The sequence below is a fragment of the Pantherophis guttatus genome, chromosome 3 (genome assembly GCF_059756535.1).
Source record: "Pantherophis guttatus breed Tessera chromosome 3, ASM5975653v1, whole genome shotgun sequence".
Taxonomy (NCBI): Eukaryota; Metazoa; Chordata; class Lepidosauria; order Squamata; family Colubridae; genus Pantherophis; species Pantherophis guttatus.
The window spans coordinates 50,331,233-50,346,089 of NC_142065.1; the positions used below are offsets into that span (position 1 = coordinate 50,331,233).

General features: G+C 38.3%; 1 protein-coding gene across 5 annotated transcripts in view; it reads right to left on the reverse strand.

Annotated features, from left to right (window-relative positions):
- The window catches only part of PACSIN1 (protein kinase C and casein kinase substrate in neurons 1), a 75,741-nt gene that overhangs the window by 41,587 nt on the left and 19,297 nt on the right, over positions 1-14,857 (reverse strand). Inside the window, exon 1 of one of the 5 annotated variants that reach the window (XM_034414627.3) lies at positions 14,582-14,843. The exons of 2 other annotated variants lie outside the window; for them this stretch is intronic. The gene's annotated coding sequence lies outside the window, so the exon portion shown is untranslated. Of the gene's footprint in view, positions 1-7,878; positions 8,025-14,389; positions 14,514-14,581; positions 14,844-14,857 lie in introns of those variants that run through there. 2 more of the 5 variants (XM_034414626.3, XM_034414628.3) reach the window with 2 other exon arrangements.

A 14,857-nucleotide genomic window follows, 5' to 3' on the forward strand; every position in this document is an offset into this window, starting at 1 on the left:
GTTCAGTTTCAACAGAAAGAAAGCAAAATCTCCATCACAATAAAACCTTTAATTTGCCGTTTTTTGCATATAGTATGAGTCATCCATTCTGGGGGTGTCAGGGTGTATAAGAGAGACAGACAAGAGATGCTTTGCAAGCGAAAAGCAATGGAGGATGAAAATTCTAGCACTTAGTCATTCCAGTTCTGTGCTTGAGATCCTTAAGGCAGTTGCAAGAGTTGCACCATTTTGGCATTTCATTTTGGAATGAAATGTTTGTTTTCATTCATCTAAGCTCTGATCTCAAATGAGCTGAATTTAACAGTTACTGACATTCTAGTAGACTTGGGGCTTTGCTAAGGGCAAAGTGCAGATTGCTGCAGCAAAACAAACGGAGAACCAGTTTCTTGATTTAAGGAACAGTAAGAAATCATTCTGCTGGTTGGAAAGAAAACATATTCCCAAACTGGATTTAAGAAATCGTTGAATGGAAAAAGGGAACCATTTTTTGATGAAAATTAAAATTTGGAAAAGTTGTATCTTTTAAAATTGCTTAAACATGAACAAAAATGTTTCAGAAACAAGATAATTCTGCCTTAAAGGCACATAATAACCATGTCCTTTTTAAAAATCTAGTGCTTTGATTAAGGGATGAGTACTTCTGGATTCTTTGAAGTTGGCTGGAATTATTTGCATTTTACTTAGGTTAAAGGTACACATTGACATAAAGTAGCTATTTTACGTACAGTGGGGGACAGCATCATGGCGATGGTTTTGCTTCAAATTATGTCACTTGTGGGAAATGAACAAAGGAATGCTCAATATGTCTCAATGTCAAATAGTATTTCAGAGCTAGGGTCAGAGTCTATAGGGTCTATTTTTCTAAAATAGAAAAATATGGAATGTTGAGTACCGTTCATTATATAGAATTTTTCAAGATCTGATTTGTCCGAGATCAGAATCTACAATATTCCACTTGGTTGAGAACACAGTGGCAGCTTCTTCAGATGCCGTTTTCCAGTTTTTTGTAGCTAATAACTGATGTAACTGTAGCATGCACTGACAGCTCCCGTAATTGCTAGTAAATTCTACAAAGAGTTTTATTCTTTCATTTCAGTGGAATTCAGTGGCCATTGATCTCTGCCCACCCACCTACTGGAGCATTGAACTCACCAGGATCTCACCACTGTGGAGCTGGAGAACTTGGTGTGCTGGCTGCCTTGTGCCCCTCACTTGCCAGGTGTACTTCAATGGGTTTGGCACTCCAACAAGTGGCGGGCAGAGCCATGCCCATTTGTGAGAGAGGCTGGGGCTTGGCGGGGAAGAGAAGAGGCCGGGCTAGTGCTTCTCTGCCTAGCTGGACAAGGGTTCTGGCACCCAAAGCAGCGCAGGAGGCAAATGTGGGGCTTGTAGCTGTGGTGCCCGGCAGCTGCACTGATCTGGCCCACTCTGAGGGCTCAGGTGTCCCCGGCAACAGCGCTACTGCTTTGGCTGTTTGGGAACTTTTGCTAAAAATCTGCAGATGGCACACGTGGGGCCAGACTGGGAAGAAACAACGCCTGCAGGAACACGATAGATCTCGCATTCTACCATACGCTTCCATCCTTCCTGCAAAAACACTTTTCCAAAGCAGACAGAAGTGTATGTAAGAACATGAGATCTAAGGAAAGCAGCTTTGCACTGACATCTTGAGCTCTGGAAATCTTCCAATAGTAAGTGAGTGATCGGTGAGGAGGAGAATGGGGAATGTGGTAGGCTACCAAAGCAGACCCAGTGCCTGCAGAGACCCAGCAGGGCAGGATGAGGGGAAAATAGGCAGGGAACATGTTGTAGCATCTTTGTGTGGTCAGTCGTAAGGGTGAACGATTGCTGTGGTGTGGCAACATAGGTAACTTTGGGACCGGTTGTAAGTACTTTTGGTAGGGATGTCATAACTTTGAACTGTTGCTAAGTGAACTGTCGTACCTTGAGAACTACCTGTACTGTATTACAACATGGCTCAAAAGAATGCAGTAAGGGATCTCTGTTCTATGGAAATTTGTTAGCTTTAATTGTTTTTAAACTGAAAACTTTGTATTTAACGTTTGCCAAAATGCCCAAAATTTTTAAACCTTTTATTCTTTGGCAAGTAATATGCATCAACATTCCATGTGAATTTTGTAGGGAGTTTAGAAACTAATCTTCAGTTAATCATTTCTATTGAATAAAAAACTCTATATTTGCATATGGTCATTGATTTCAAATTAATATTCTCTATACTGTAAACTCCTGGGGTCTTGGAAAATTGCCATGAACATAGAATAGTAGAAATAATCAGGTGCTCAGTTGACCAAATAGCAAGAAAATCAAATGCACTTTTTAAAGCCAGCTCTGTTCTCATTAGTGACTGTTCAGGCATTACATTAAAACATTGTCTGAATTTTCAAATACATGTAGGAAAACTATGATTTAGACTTTGCCTTTCATCTTTAGTTACCTTTACATTTAAGTCACTTGATATAGTGCTCCCTGGATGAGGAAACGATTACAGAATACTTTGTTAAAAGTCATTGTTGGTCATCTAACCTGCAAATTGCTATTTTGATTTTATGAGCAACTACAAACCAAAGTGTGCTGTCTGAGATATACCAGATATACCAGATCATTGTTAAGCTTATAGCAGGATACAATGTTTAAACTGAGAGATGTTTATGAGCTATGTTAATTGTATGACTTTTTACACAGAATTAGTATAGCTTATAAACATTCTTAGTTCTGAGGAAGTGGACTGAGTGATCAGTGGTAGGAGCTCCACCACATGCAGGCTTGATTCAGGTCCCACCTGGTTCCTTAACTCCTACAAGTGCCTCTCCAGGGGAACATCTTTAAAGAGGATGGGCAGTCCCCCTCCAGAAGAGTCCCTTCTTGTTGAAATAATTAAGACACAATAAATGTCTACCGTAGCCTTCAATCTTCTCTTTCTTTGATTGATTGATTTGATTCACTTTAGGTGCTGGCTGGCTTCAGATTGATTCTGAGTGGCTCATTAAATGATCAAGATAAAATGCAATGCAAAACAGAAAAAGATGGAGAACAAGATGACAATCTGGCTGATAACATCAATACATGCAACACATCCAACAAGAAACCCTAATCATCATAGCTCAGGGTCTGGGAGAACAGCCAGGTTTTGAAAGCTGTCTGGAACAACATCAGGATGAGAGCACGTAGATCTCAAGAGAACCTCATTCCAGAAGCTACAGTGAAGGCACTGTGTGGGTTCTGATAGATGTCATTGTTTAGTCAAATGAACTGGGAACAAGCAAACCTTGGCAGATGATACCTACCAGGCAGACACCACAGGAGACAGGCAATCCCTTGGATAACCGATTCCCATGCCATGGATGGCTTTATAGGTCATAGCCAGCACCTTGAATCACAACTGGAAGCTTAAGGATAACTAATGGAATGTGCAAAACAGTGGTGTCACATAGACACACTGAGGCATGCTTATCTTTGCTCATTTTGCTGCACTCTTGATCACCTAAAGCTTCTGAGTGGTCCTCAAAGGCAGCATTTCTTTTTAGGGAAAAAGTGATATCTGAAACTACAGAGCATCCTTAATGAAGTAGATTATCTGGATAATTTTGGGGTTTAGCTCTGAGAATGAGATCAAAATGTAAGACATAATGAGTCTTCAATACCATTCTTCTGGGCTGCTTAGAAGAATTAAGAGTGGAAGATACTGTTTTACAGTTATTCTGCTCTTTCCTGAATGGGAAGTTCCAGTTGGAAGAGTGTAATGCCATGTGGAAATGACCTTAAGGGAAGAGGGGAAGAGTTGCTGCCTAGAAAACGATAAAAGGAAGAGGAGCCTGTAACTGCTTAGCGGGTGAAGAAACTTTTAAAAAGACACATCCTATGTATAAGACTGTTAAAAGTGACAGTGGAAGATTTGTGGTTTCTGTCCAGACTTGCAAGATTCTGCCAATCTAGCCTGACAATAAAGTAGAATTAGCTCATGTGGTCATATTTCCTGTTTGGTTTACCTGGGAAGCTAACAAGGATGGAGGAGAAGACAACTAAAAGGTCACACCCCTGTGGTGTGTCACAAGGTTTGTCTCCCTGCCCCTCTTTAATATCTATATAAAGCCACAGGGAAAGGTTATCCATCAATTTGAAGTGAGGTATCATCAATATGTTTTTCCAAAACATAGGAAGTTTCAAGGAAAGTTAGGGTGAGATTGCCAGACTATTAATCCAGGAGTGAGCCTGGATTTGAACAAAATGTGGCTTTGGCATTGATATGAACAGATTTTACAGCCATACGGTTTTGTTGACTCCCACAATTCTGAAGTAGTGGATATCTATCTAAATAGCTGAATTGTTATTGAAATGACAGCACAAAGAAACTAATTTACCTTAACAGATACATGAAGATGTTCATCCTACTTTATCCTGAACTTCAACAATGACCACCTTTAAAGCGTTCCATGGCTTAGGGCCGGGATATCTACAAGACCGCCTTCTGCCGCCAATAGCTTCCCACCGACCAGTTCGCTCGCACAGAGGGTCTCCTCAGGGTGCCGTCGGCCAGACGTCAGCTGGCGACCCCCAGGGGGAGAACCTTCTCTGTGGCGGCACCTGCCCTCTGGAATGATCTACCCCCAGAGATACGCACGATACCCGGACTTTTCGTCGGGCCCTGAAAACACATCTATTTTATCTAGCTGGGCTGGCTTGATCCCATCCTTTCGGTTTTAATTTGTAATTGGTTTTAACTGGGTTGTTTTAAATTGAGGGCCAAAATTATTTAATGTCTTTTAAACTGCTTTTAAATTTTATATGTAATGTTTTATCTTGGCTGTTCACCGCCCTGAGTCCTGTTGGAGAAGGACGGTATACAAATAAAATAAAATAAATAAATAAATAAATAAACTGCAAAGTAAAGCAAAGAAAATACACCGGATCGTCTCTAAACCACTGAATAATACAGTCATTGAAATTATTATATGGTCAGGAAACTGCAATCAAGCAGTTGCAGATTATAGGAAAAGCCATTCTGAGTCAAATTAAAGATGTATCATATGTAGCAATGGGAAGACCACTTACTGTATATAGTATGAAACTATACACACCCAAGCTGGTTGGGTGACTTTGGGTCAGTCCCTCTCTCTCAGCCCAACCCACCTCACAGAATTGTTGTGCAAAAATTAGAAAGAGGAAGGAGTATTACATATGTTTGCTGCATTGAGCTATTTATAAAAGGGATAAAAGGATAAAAATAAATAAGTCATCCCCAAATATTTTTCATCCACTGGTGTTGAGGGCTCTAACAGCCTTTAATCCTAGAAATAACATCCAAGAGATTCCTCACTATCCACTGATTTCAAGATTTGTTAATTAGATTATATCGATCGTATCTTCCAAAGTACATCAGCTACACTAAACATAAATTTGCTAACAGAAAAAGAAATCACTCAAAAGAGTTCTAAATTATTATTGTGCATACCTGCTTGATGGAGTTTGGTTGCGTTACAAATGCCCAACTTGAACCGACAGAATATTAATGAGGAAAGGAGTGGGTACATTTATTCTGCAGAAGCAATTGTCTTTCAATCATGACTAAATTCAGATTTCAGTATAATCTGGAAAAAGCTTGTTGCCAAATTCAGAATAAAATTATAGTTATTGTCATAGAACTTTAATATTATAACAGGGCTGATCCAACAAGAAAGAAGCTGGGGATTCTTCAAAATATCTAGGGACCGAGGAATTCACTTTTTTTTTTTGTAATAAAAATATTCTGATTCTGATGCTTGGATCTGAAGAAGGGCTTGTTCATTGGTTTACATTTTCATCTTGATTCTTTGAATATCTACCTATTTATATCTACCTTCAATCGCTATTTGATTCTTCTCTACTGTCTGGAAAATTGAAGTATTTTTCTTCTTTGACTTTAGCACAAGCACTTTAAGTTAGTACTTATTAATGTATTTTAATATTACATTGCACACCAGGGCTTCTAAGGATTCATTTTAAAATAAAATAACTCTTGCTGATGAGCTCTGTTTTGTTAATTGCTTAGACCATATCTTCATGCAAATGCTTTTAAGCTGTAGCCTCTTTCTGTATGGCTTCCTTGTTCTGTGCCATAGCTTTTATATTTATAAGACGACATTTTATATTTTTTGTTTAAATAGCAAAAGCCAAAGCATATATATTATTTAAAAATGTACAAAAAGTGATAAACAAGTATTTAGTTAGCAGAGAAATCTGGAAAATGAATTATGGCCACACCAGTGAGACATGGGGTGCAGATTTTATTACCGGTATAAATAGCATTTTCTGATAGGATGGAAAAATAGTTTTAAATTCTGCTAAGAATCCTTTACGTTTGTAGAATTCAATTTACTTTGAAAATACTACTGGTCCAAGCAATGCAGTTAGCAAATGTTGTAATTGTAAATGCTGCCATTGGGTTATATCTAGTAGATGGTATTTGTCTCTTAGCATAGAATGTGATAAAAATCCATCCTCATTTAACAGTTGATTTAAGGTCAATATCCCCATTTCCTCCTTTTTCCCCCCCATAACATCATCTTTTTCTCAATTGTTAAAAAGTTGGGGTTCCTTATTTGTTTATGTATTTGCATCCCACCTTTATTAATTTAACAAATAACTCAAGGTGGCAAACATATCAAACATATCCTCCATTCTATAAAGTCAGTTTAGCATGGGAAAACTTTTTTCATTAGAAATTCCATTCCATAGTTGCCTAACTGAAGTTATTGTTTCCAAACATATAGAGTTGTAGTATATTTAGATCTTACTGCTCTGCATCCATCCCAAAGTTGCCCAAATCAGAACATTAATACCAATTGTTGGATACCAATATTTAAAAATTGACAATAGGTAAACATGATGTTATAAGTCCAGATTTGGAAAGCTGAATCTTCCTTCATTAACTGGTAATTGTATTTTCTGTAAAGAAATTCTTGGAATTAAAGAATCCCATAGAAATTTTTTAAACATTCAGAACATGTATGTTTTGAAAATCTTTGCCAGACATATAAACTGGAATTCCTCATGGAATATTAATTAAACTGGGAATAATATTCATTTTGCAAGCATTCATCTTTCCCCAAAGGATAAGGTTTAATAACTCCCATCTTATCAATATCTGAAGAAATCTCACTATACATTACATATTACTAACTGAGTTAGATCATTTAGTATACATATACTTAGATATTTAATGGATTCATTAGAAATCAGAATTGATATTCCTTAAATGGATGAGTAACAAAAATTTCCCCTATAGGCATCAGTTCTGATTTGGATCAGTTAATACAGTAACCTGTTATATTGCTAAAGGTATTTATCTTTTGATCAACATTGGACGGTAGTATGAGGCTTAAAAATAAACAGAAGAATGTCATCTGCAAATAAGACCAATCTGTGTTCATCTGAATTATGTATCCCTCTCGGTACTTTTATTCAGCCTACTAGCCTTACTACAACGAACGAAATGGCCAGGATACATTATATTCTGTCACCCGTGTCAGAATAAGATTGCTGATTTCAGAAGTAGATTCCAGTGGTTTATTATATAGATTAAGATTAATGACCTAACTGAAAATTCAAAGCAGTGGGAGAAAAGAGAAAAATATGAATCCTTCATTTTGTGGCTAACCTTCCAACTACTAACACACAGAGATTCTTTCTCTCTATTTCTCTATCTCCCCTCTTCCCCGCAGAACAAAATAGATCAACACAGATAAAAAAAACCCCATCTTGGATCAATCCACAATGCTGACTTTTATAAAGAACTTCATTCACATCTAGCTCCATATTTCTTTAGATAGTTAACTTCTTTTGATTCTCCCGCCTTCTTCTAGGGTAATAAATTATTCTTACCTGGCTGGGAGTCAAACTGAGATGCTGTATTTCCATGATAGAAAGGAAACAACAAGAAGAAAAGGCAAAATAGAGCTGGCCCCATCCCTTTTTAAAATTCATCAGAGAAAAATGGAAACCTTCCTGCTGAATCTGAGTCTCACTAGACTTTGCTGGTTCTGCCCACTATCTAGATTGACAGGGTTAGATTTGATTAACTCTTCTGCATCTGAATTTCTTGAGATAATTTCTTTCCCTTCATTGCATTAGACCTTATTTATATGAAGTCCTGCAGAATTTGACATGGAACCGATCTAATCAACATTTTTTTTTAACTTTGCATGTGTTAGCATGAAGTCTGAAGCCAAAAGCTGCCTTCTGTGGTGTTTTGCCCCGTGGATCATGGGTATGTGGAGGTATGTAAGATATAGGTTACATTTGTTGCTCATGATTCATATGCACTAGATGATCTTAAATTGATGTCACTTTTTAAAATCATGCAATCTCTACTCAAAAGCAATGCTCCATTTTTTTAGTTTGACTACAATCCTTTGAGATAAATTAGGCTGAGACATAGTGATCAACTCAAAATCAACTAATTTTGATCCATTTTGAGCAAAAAGTGGAGCCAAATTCTTTTTGATCAAAATATTTACAACACGTATTACATGTTTAAGTTTAAACATCATCCTCATATCAGGAATCACATTCTGGAAGTGCATTTTTCAGAAATCATTCTGAAACATTCTAAGAACATATCTGCACTTATGGCTTAAACTGTCCAGGCTGAAATGCTGTGTCAACAATTTGCAGGTATCAGCCCAGATAGCAGGTTGACTCAGCCTTCCATCCTTCCGAGGTCGGTAAAATGGGGACCCAGATTGTTAGGGGCAATATGCTGACACTTGTAAACTATCCAGAGAGTGCTGTAAGGCACTATGGAGCAGTATGTAAGTCTAAATGCTATTGCTGTTGCAGGCCACTATGCCCTCCCATTGGACAATTCACCTGATGTGTCCTCCCATCTCTCTTTCCAGGAAAGCAATTGCCAATATATTAATTGGCACACTAAACATAGCAATATAACACAAGAACATAATGTAACATAACAACATTTTAATTAGATTTATGTACACAACATTAACCTATTAAATACACCTTCATGCAGACATAGCAAGCACTTTAAAAACACCTTACTACTACCCTTATAGTTTCTAATGTATTTTAGAGCTTTATTATAAATACTAAATAACAGAATAAATGATTTGTATCTGCCTTGTAAATGATATCCTGTTGGTTTAAAAACTGGCAGATTTTTAAAAAAAATTCCTAGATTTCTTTCCCTGAATTTCCTACTTTTTCCTGTGTTTGTTTGCTTATTGTAAGTTAAGTGGTATATTGGTTTATTCTTTTTCCAGCCATAGACTGGGAAATAATATTTCTGCCAGGTTTCAGATATACAACCTTCTTTTTCAAAGTGTTATACAGGTAGTCCTCACCTTACAACAATTTATTTAGTGACCATTCAAAGTTACAATGGCACTGAAAAAAAGTGACATGACAATTTTTCACGTTTACGAGCTTTGTAGCACTCCCCTATGATCATGTGATCAAAATTCAGATGGCTGGCAACTGGTTCATACTTATGACCATTGCTGTGTCCCAAGATTTTGTAACCTTTTGACAAGCAAAATCAATGGGGAAGCCAGATTCATTTAACAACCATGTTATTAACTTATCAACTGCAGTAATTCAGTTAACAACTGTGGCAAGAAAGGTCGTAAAATGAGGCAAAACTCACTTAACAAATGTCTCACTTAAGAACAGAAATTTTGGGCTCAATTGCGGTTGTAAGTCGAGGACTACTTGTAGTACAGTAAGTGTTATAACCATTGTGCTATTAGAGCTTGGTAACTCTTCCTGGTAAGAGTAGATCCAAAAGGTAGTAGAGTCTATTGTAAGCAGTGACTTAATTGAAGGGACTTCTTGCCTTTGCCTCTGAGAAGTCACCAGTGAACTGTTTAGCCTGCAACAAAATGAGGTAAGGCATCCAAAGCAGACAGGAGTACTTGAGATAATAGAAAGGTGTGCCACAAATACAAAACATTGACATGTGGGGGATTAATAAAGGATGGTGCCACCTAATTCACTTTAGAAATGGTGTCCAACCTTTTCTGACAAGAGGACAACCAGGCAGTGTGCATAAGCCCCTATGCTTGTATTTACGGTGCCATGCAACACCAAATTTCCTGTTTCAGCCCCCATTCAGCTAATGAGTGAAATAAGATATTGGAGCCAATTTGCTTTTAAGCATCAGCAACTGCTATGCTTGGTCCTGTATATGTATTTCTGTGTACTACAGTTCTGAATGAAGGTAATTCAAATCCTGTGCCAAGAAAAGTCTAATGCTATTACCACTATTTGTAATAAGCAGCAAGCATAACGCATATTTCTACATACGGCACATCTTTGCCTCAATAATTCATGAGCAAAAATGTTACATAGATACAAACAGCAAAGTCCTATAGATGACCAAATGTCCTACTGAACTTCTGTAAGCTTTTGTATCAAAATGTATTTTTTAAAAGTTATATGAGATACTGAAATGGAGAGTTTGAGAATTCACACAACCTGCTTAGTCATTATTATTCAAATTCTCTTGAACCTAACTTTATTAGTGAAGGTTTATTTTGTCTACTATGCACTCTCACTGACATTTGGGGAGGGTATTATTTGCTCTTTTACCTCACACACCAAAATGTTTTGTCCTCGAATCAGTTATGATTCTCCTTAGGAGAAGACACACCACCATAGTTAAAGATTGTGGAATGATTCAGGTAGTTCATGGTTGATTTCTGTAATCTTAAAGCAGATTGCTCTTTTTCAGCCTTGGTCTTAAGATCTTCATTATGTAGGAAAATAATTGTCATGAAATCATAACCTGATTTCTATAATAACAGCCATGGTTTATGCTTTGAATAAACATAGAATTTGTAGCTTAGTCAACAAACTATAGTTAAAACAAATCTAGCATAACACAATGTGTGAACCTATTCCCGACCTCCTTAATAGAATTGTTGAAAGGATTACAACCAAACTATGTGTGTGAATGATTTCAGTTGATATATGCAATGGAAGTTTAATTTGTAATTAATTATAACAGTACAATAAATTAAATACCCTTATTCAAATATATATATTCATAAAGATGGGTTAACCAGTCATCACAGTAGAAAAAACTGTTGATTGTTTGAAGTTTATATTTCATTGTGCAACTGGCCACTAAAATCACCATAGGTTAAGGAAGTTATCCATTCAAAATGGCTGATCATAATTTAATATCTTAAGTTCTCTTGTATTACTTGGCAGTCATTGGACCTTTGCCATGTACATCATAAAAGAGAAAATATAAGCAACATGAAAATGTTATTACCAATACCATATTATTTTTGATAAGGATATTTATTTATGAGATGTATAGGCCACCCCAATATTTTATAATTCTGGGCAATACTATGCATTACACAGTATTATATAATAATAATTTCTGCTTTTCAGATGATCTAACTTTCTGTGATTTCTTATTTCTTGACCATCATTTTTATTTTTCCTTCCATATAGAGGAAAAGAGAGAATTTGGGGAAAATGCTGATTGCTTTAAGTTAATCTTTTTTTTTCTTTTTCTTTTCAGCATTCTGGATGCAAAATAACTCCAATAAAATCTCCATATATTTCCTGCTATCTTCTATTTCCTTTATCGATGCATTCTCATTCCTTCAGGGGTATGCAGCAAAGATGAAAACTTGCAAAAACCAGTACTGTTTACCAATTTTGAGTCACAGACTGTAGATGATTATATTGCCTAAAGTAAACAACAAAACAATTGCCAGATTGAGAGATTTTCTCAGTCAGTGAAACCGGATGGATATAGGAAAATGTAATGATTTAAGAAGCATATGTACTGTAGCTATTACATTTGTGTTCTTCCATGACAAGACCTCAGGCACACACTTATCCTCACAACACATAACTTACTATCAATCCCCCTTTAGCCACATTATGGCAGAGATAAAATATTGCAATCGCCCTAGGACCTGCATTTGGACATGCCCTAATGCAGCATTTGGAAAGGAAAACACCTGCATTTTCCTCATTATTTGCATTATGGCATATACAGTATTATTTCTCTCCACTTTGAGGATTGGGAGAGTAATAACTAAAAATGAGAAAACTAGAATGACATTCTAAATATTTATCATCTCTCCACATAGATCCCTAAAATATTTTCATTACTGAACTTCATTCTATTTTATATATAGCAAATCCCTGCCTGGGGGTGCTTACAGTAATGGCAGAGTTGAATTTCAGAAATATCTTAATATCTCCAGCTGATCTCATTTACAACTGATGAAGCAGAATGCTGCATCTGTTGGCATTTATTCATATACAGGATCACTGAAAAGAGCTGTTTCAGGGTGCCACTTGTGCCAAAGAAATCCTATTGACAAGTCCTAATTTGTACCGACGTCACTTAGTTTTCTCTGTTGTGTAAGGACTTGTAAAATGATGGAAGGAAGGAAGACAATTGTCATGGGGAGGGCGGGGGAAGGAAGCAAGTTAATATTAAATAAATGTATTTACGAGAGTATGAAGACAAGAAGCCCAAGAAGAGAACTGGTTACTGGATAGAATGTAGTCAGGGCTGCAGGCAAAGTCAGACAACATTAAGTTCAAAATGGAGTGTGTGCAATGTATTAAGGACAAGACATCAGTTCAAATAATCCTGATTTCTAATTTTTTTAAAGTTTTTATAAAGGAGCAAAGGAATAAGATTCTCTGACTGCAATAGGTGCATCAGTTATGTCTAGAAAACAGTGTTTTAAGATTATAGCTCACAAATCCAGAAAAATGATGCAACTGAAAAAAACACTGGGGTTCAATAAGGTCCATTTATATAGCCATTTGGGCACACAGTCATATCAACATATTGCTGCTTGTATGAGCTCTCTGCTTATGGTTGTCATGTCAAGCCCTAATCCACCCAAGTAAATAATGGTCACATTCTGATTATCATTATTATAAAACTTATATAATGTTATAATTTTAGAAACACGATGACAATATGATTTCAAGACATTCCTAATAGCCCTGGTTGAATCAAACTCCAAGAAAGCATAAGGAAAGACAAGTGATCTTGGTTTCAGGTTATGTATCTAAGAATGCTATATAATCGGAGACACAGTTCATCTTTTTACTTTGGCTTGTTCCTTTAAATCAAACGTATATTTTAAAGCCTCTTTTTAATCACAGAGCACATTTAATCACAATCCCAGATTGTTGTTTATGAGAAAAAGGACAGCTCTGATGTTTACCCATAGGTTTTTCTCTAACAGAACCATTCATTTTAAACTAGACATTCCCAACCTGGTGCCCACCAGATGTGATAGGATTGCAGTGGGAAAAATTCCTAGCCAGCATGGAAATTTTAGGAGCTGCAATTCTAAAACACCTGGAGGGCATCTTGCCGGATAAGGTTCAGTACTCTGTGAAGCAAGAAACATAGCTTAGCTGAAAAGAATGTGGCATAACCCTGTGTCCTAGGCCTCCACCGATCTTGCTTGGTTCTATGTCCACACTGACTTCCAAATTCCTAGATTAATAATGGAAGAATTGCAGATCCCTAAAATAACACTCAAGTGATAGATAGAAGCCTTGATTTCCCCTGCTGCTAATTTTAATTGACTGCTCGGGTAACAGCAATTTCAAAAGGGAGGTTGAAAGGCGGATGAAAAGAGGCAAGATGACTGTTCTGCCCCCTCTCAAATAGTTATACTATTCTTCTTTGAAGAACAAAAAAGAAGCAGCAGCACTAAACAGAATGCCCTCCCTTTCTGGAGACTCTTTGGGCATCATGGTGATGAGGCGCATCAAACAGCCCAACCTCACTTAAAAGAAAACCAACCAACCATTTTTTTAAAAACAAAAAAACCAAAGCACCACCACTTCCACCCTAAAAAAGCAATGCAATTTCTCCTCAAGAGAGAATGGTGCAGATACCAAAAGCCTGAAAGGTCAGTCTCACTGCGTCACCACAGTTGCAAAACACCCAAGGGGGTGGGGGGGTGGGGAGGAGGTGATATTGTTTGCCTGTTTGCCCCACAGGCCGGTCAATCCTGCAGCAATCGAATCAATCCATCAAAGTCTACATGTGGGGTGGAAAGAAACAACCCTTCGGCCACACACTCGCCTCCCCCTTCCTCATCAGCTGACAGCGGTGTAGCCCGAACTCATTTCAGTGCCCAGGCAGGGCAACGCACCTGCCCATTGCGGGATGCAGCCCAGGCCAAGTGCAATGCCGGGAGGAACGGGGTAATAATCATATTAGCAGTACTACTAGTAGCATGAACAGTAATAACGATGCGACGGTCGGAAAGAAAGAAGGGCACAAGCACTTGTGAAGCACAACAAGTTCCCCACTCGTGCCAGCTCCAGGAGCCCCCGACAGCCTCTCAGACGTGCCCGTAATACCTACACGGCATCCAGAAACAGCCAGACTTTGGCTCCCTCTTTTCCAGCCTCAATCCACCGGGAGCGGGGACGGTGGGAGGAAGCGGGGGGACGCGAGGGAAGATGCCGAAGGTCCGCCCCAGGCACGTCCTTTGCTGCGTTTCTTTTTTTTTTTTCCGCCGGGGAGGGAGGGAGGGAAGGAGGGAGGAGGGCTTACCTGCGTGGCTCTGCCCGGCCGGTCCTTAGAGTGGGAGGCACAGGGAGACCGTCCCCCCCCCCTCCTCGAGAGAGAGAGAGAGAGAGCCCGAGAAGCCAGACCTGAGGCGGTGTTGGTTTCTTTCCCGCCTCCCTCCCCCCCCTCTTTCCACTCCCCACTTTCAAAGCCAGCCAAGCGCTCTAGCGGGCCCGTCGGTTTCTTCCGGCGAAGCTGCGGCGAAAGCTGCTGCTTCGCAAAGACTGCGGGCGAATCGCTCCCCTCTCCCACCCTCCTTCT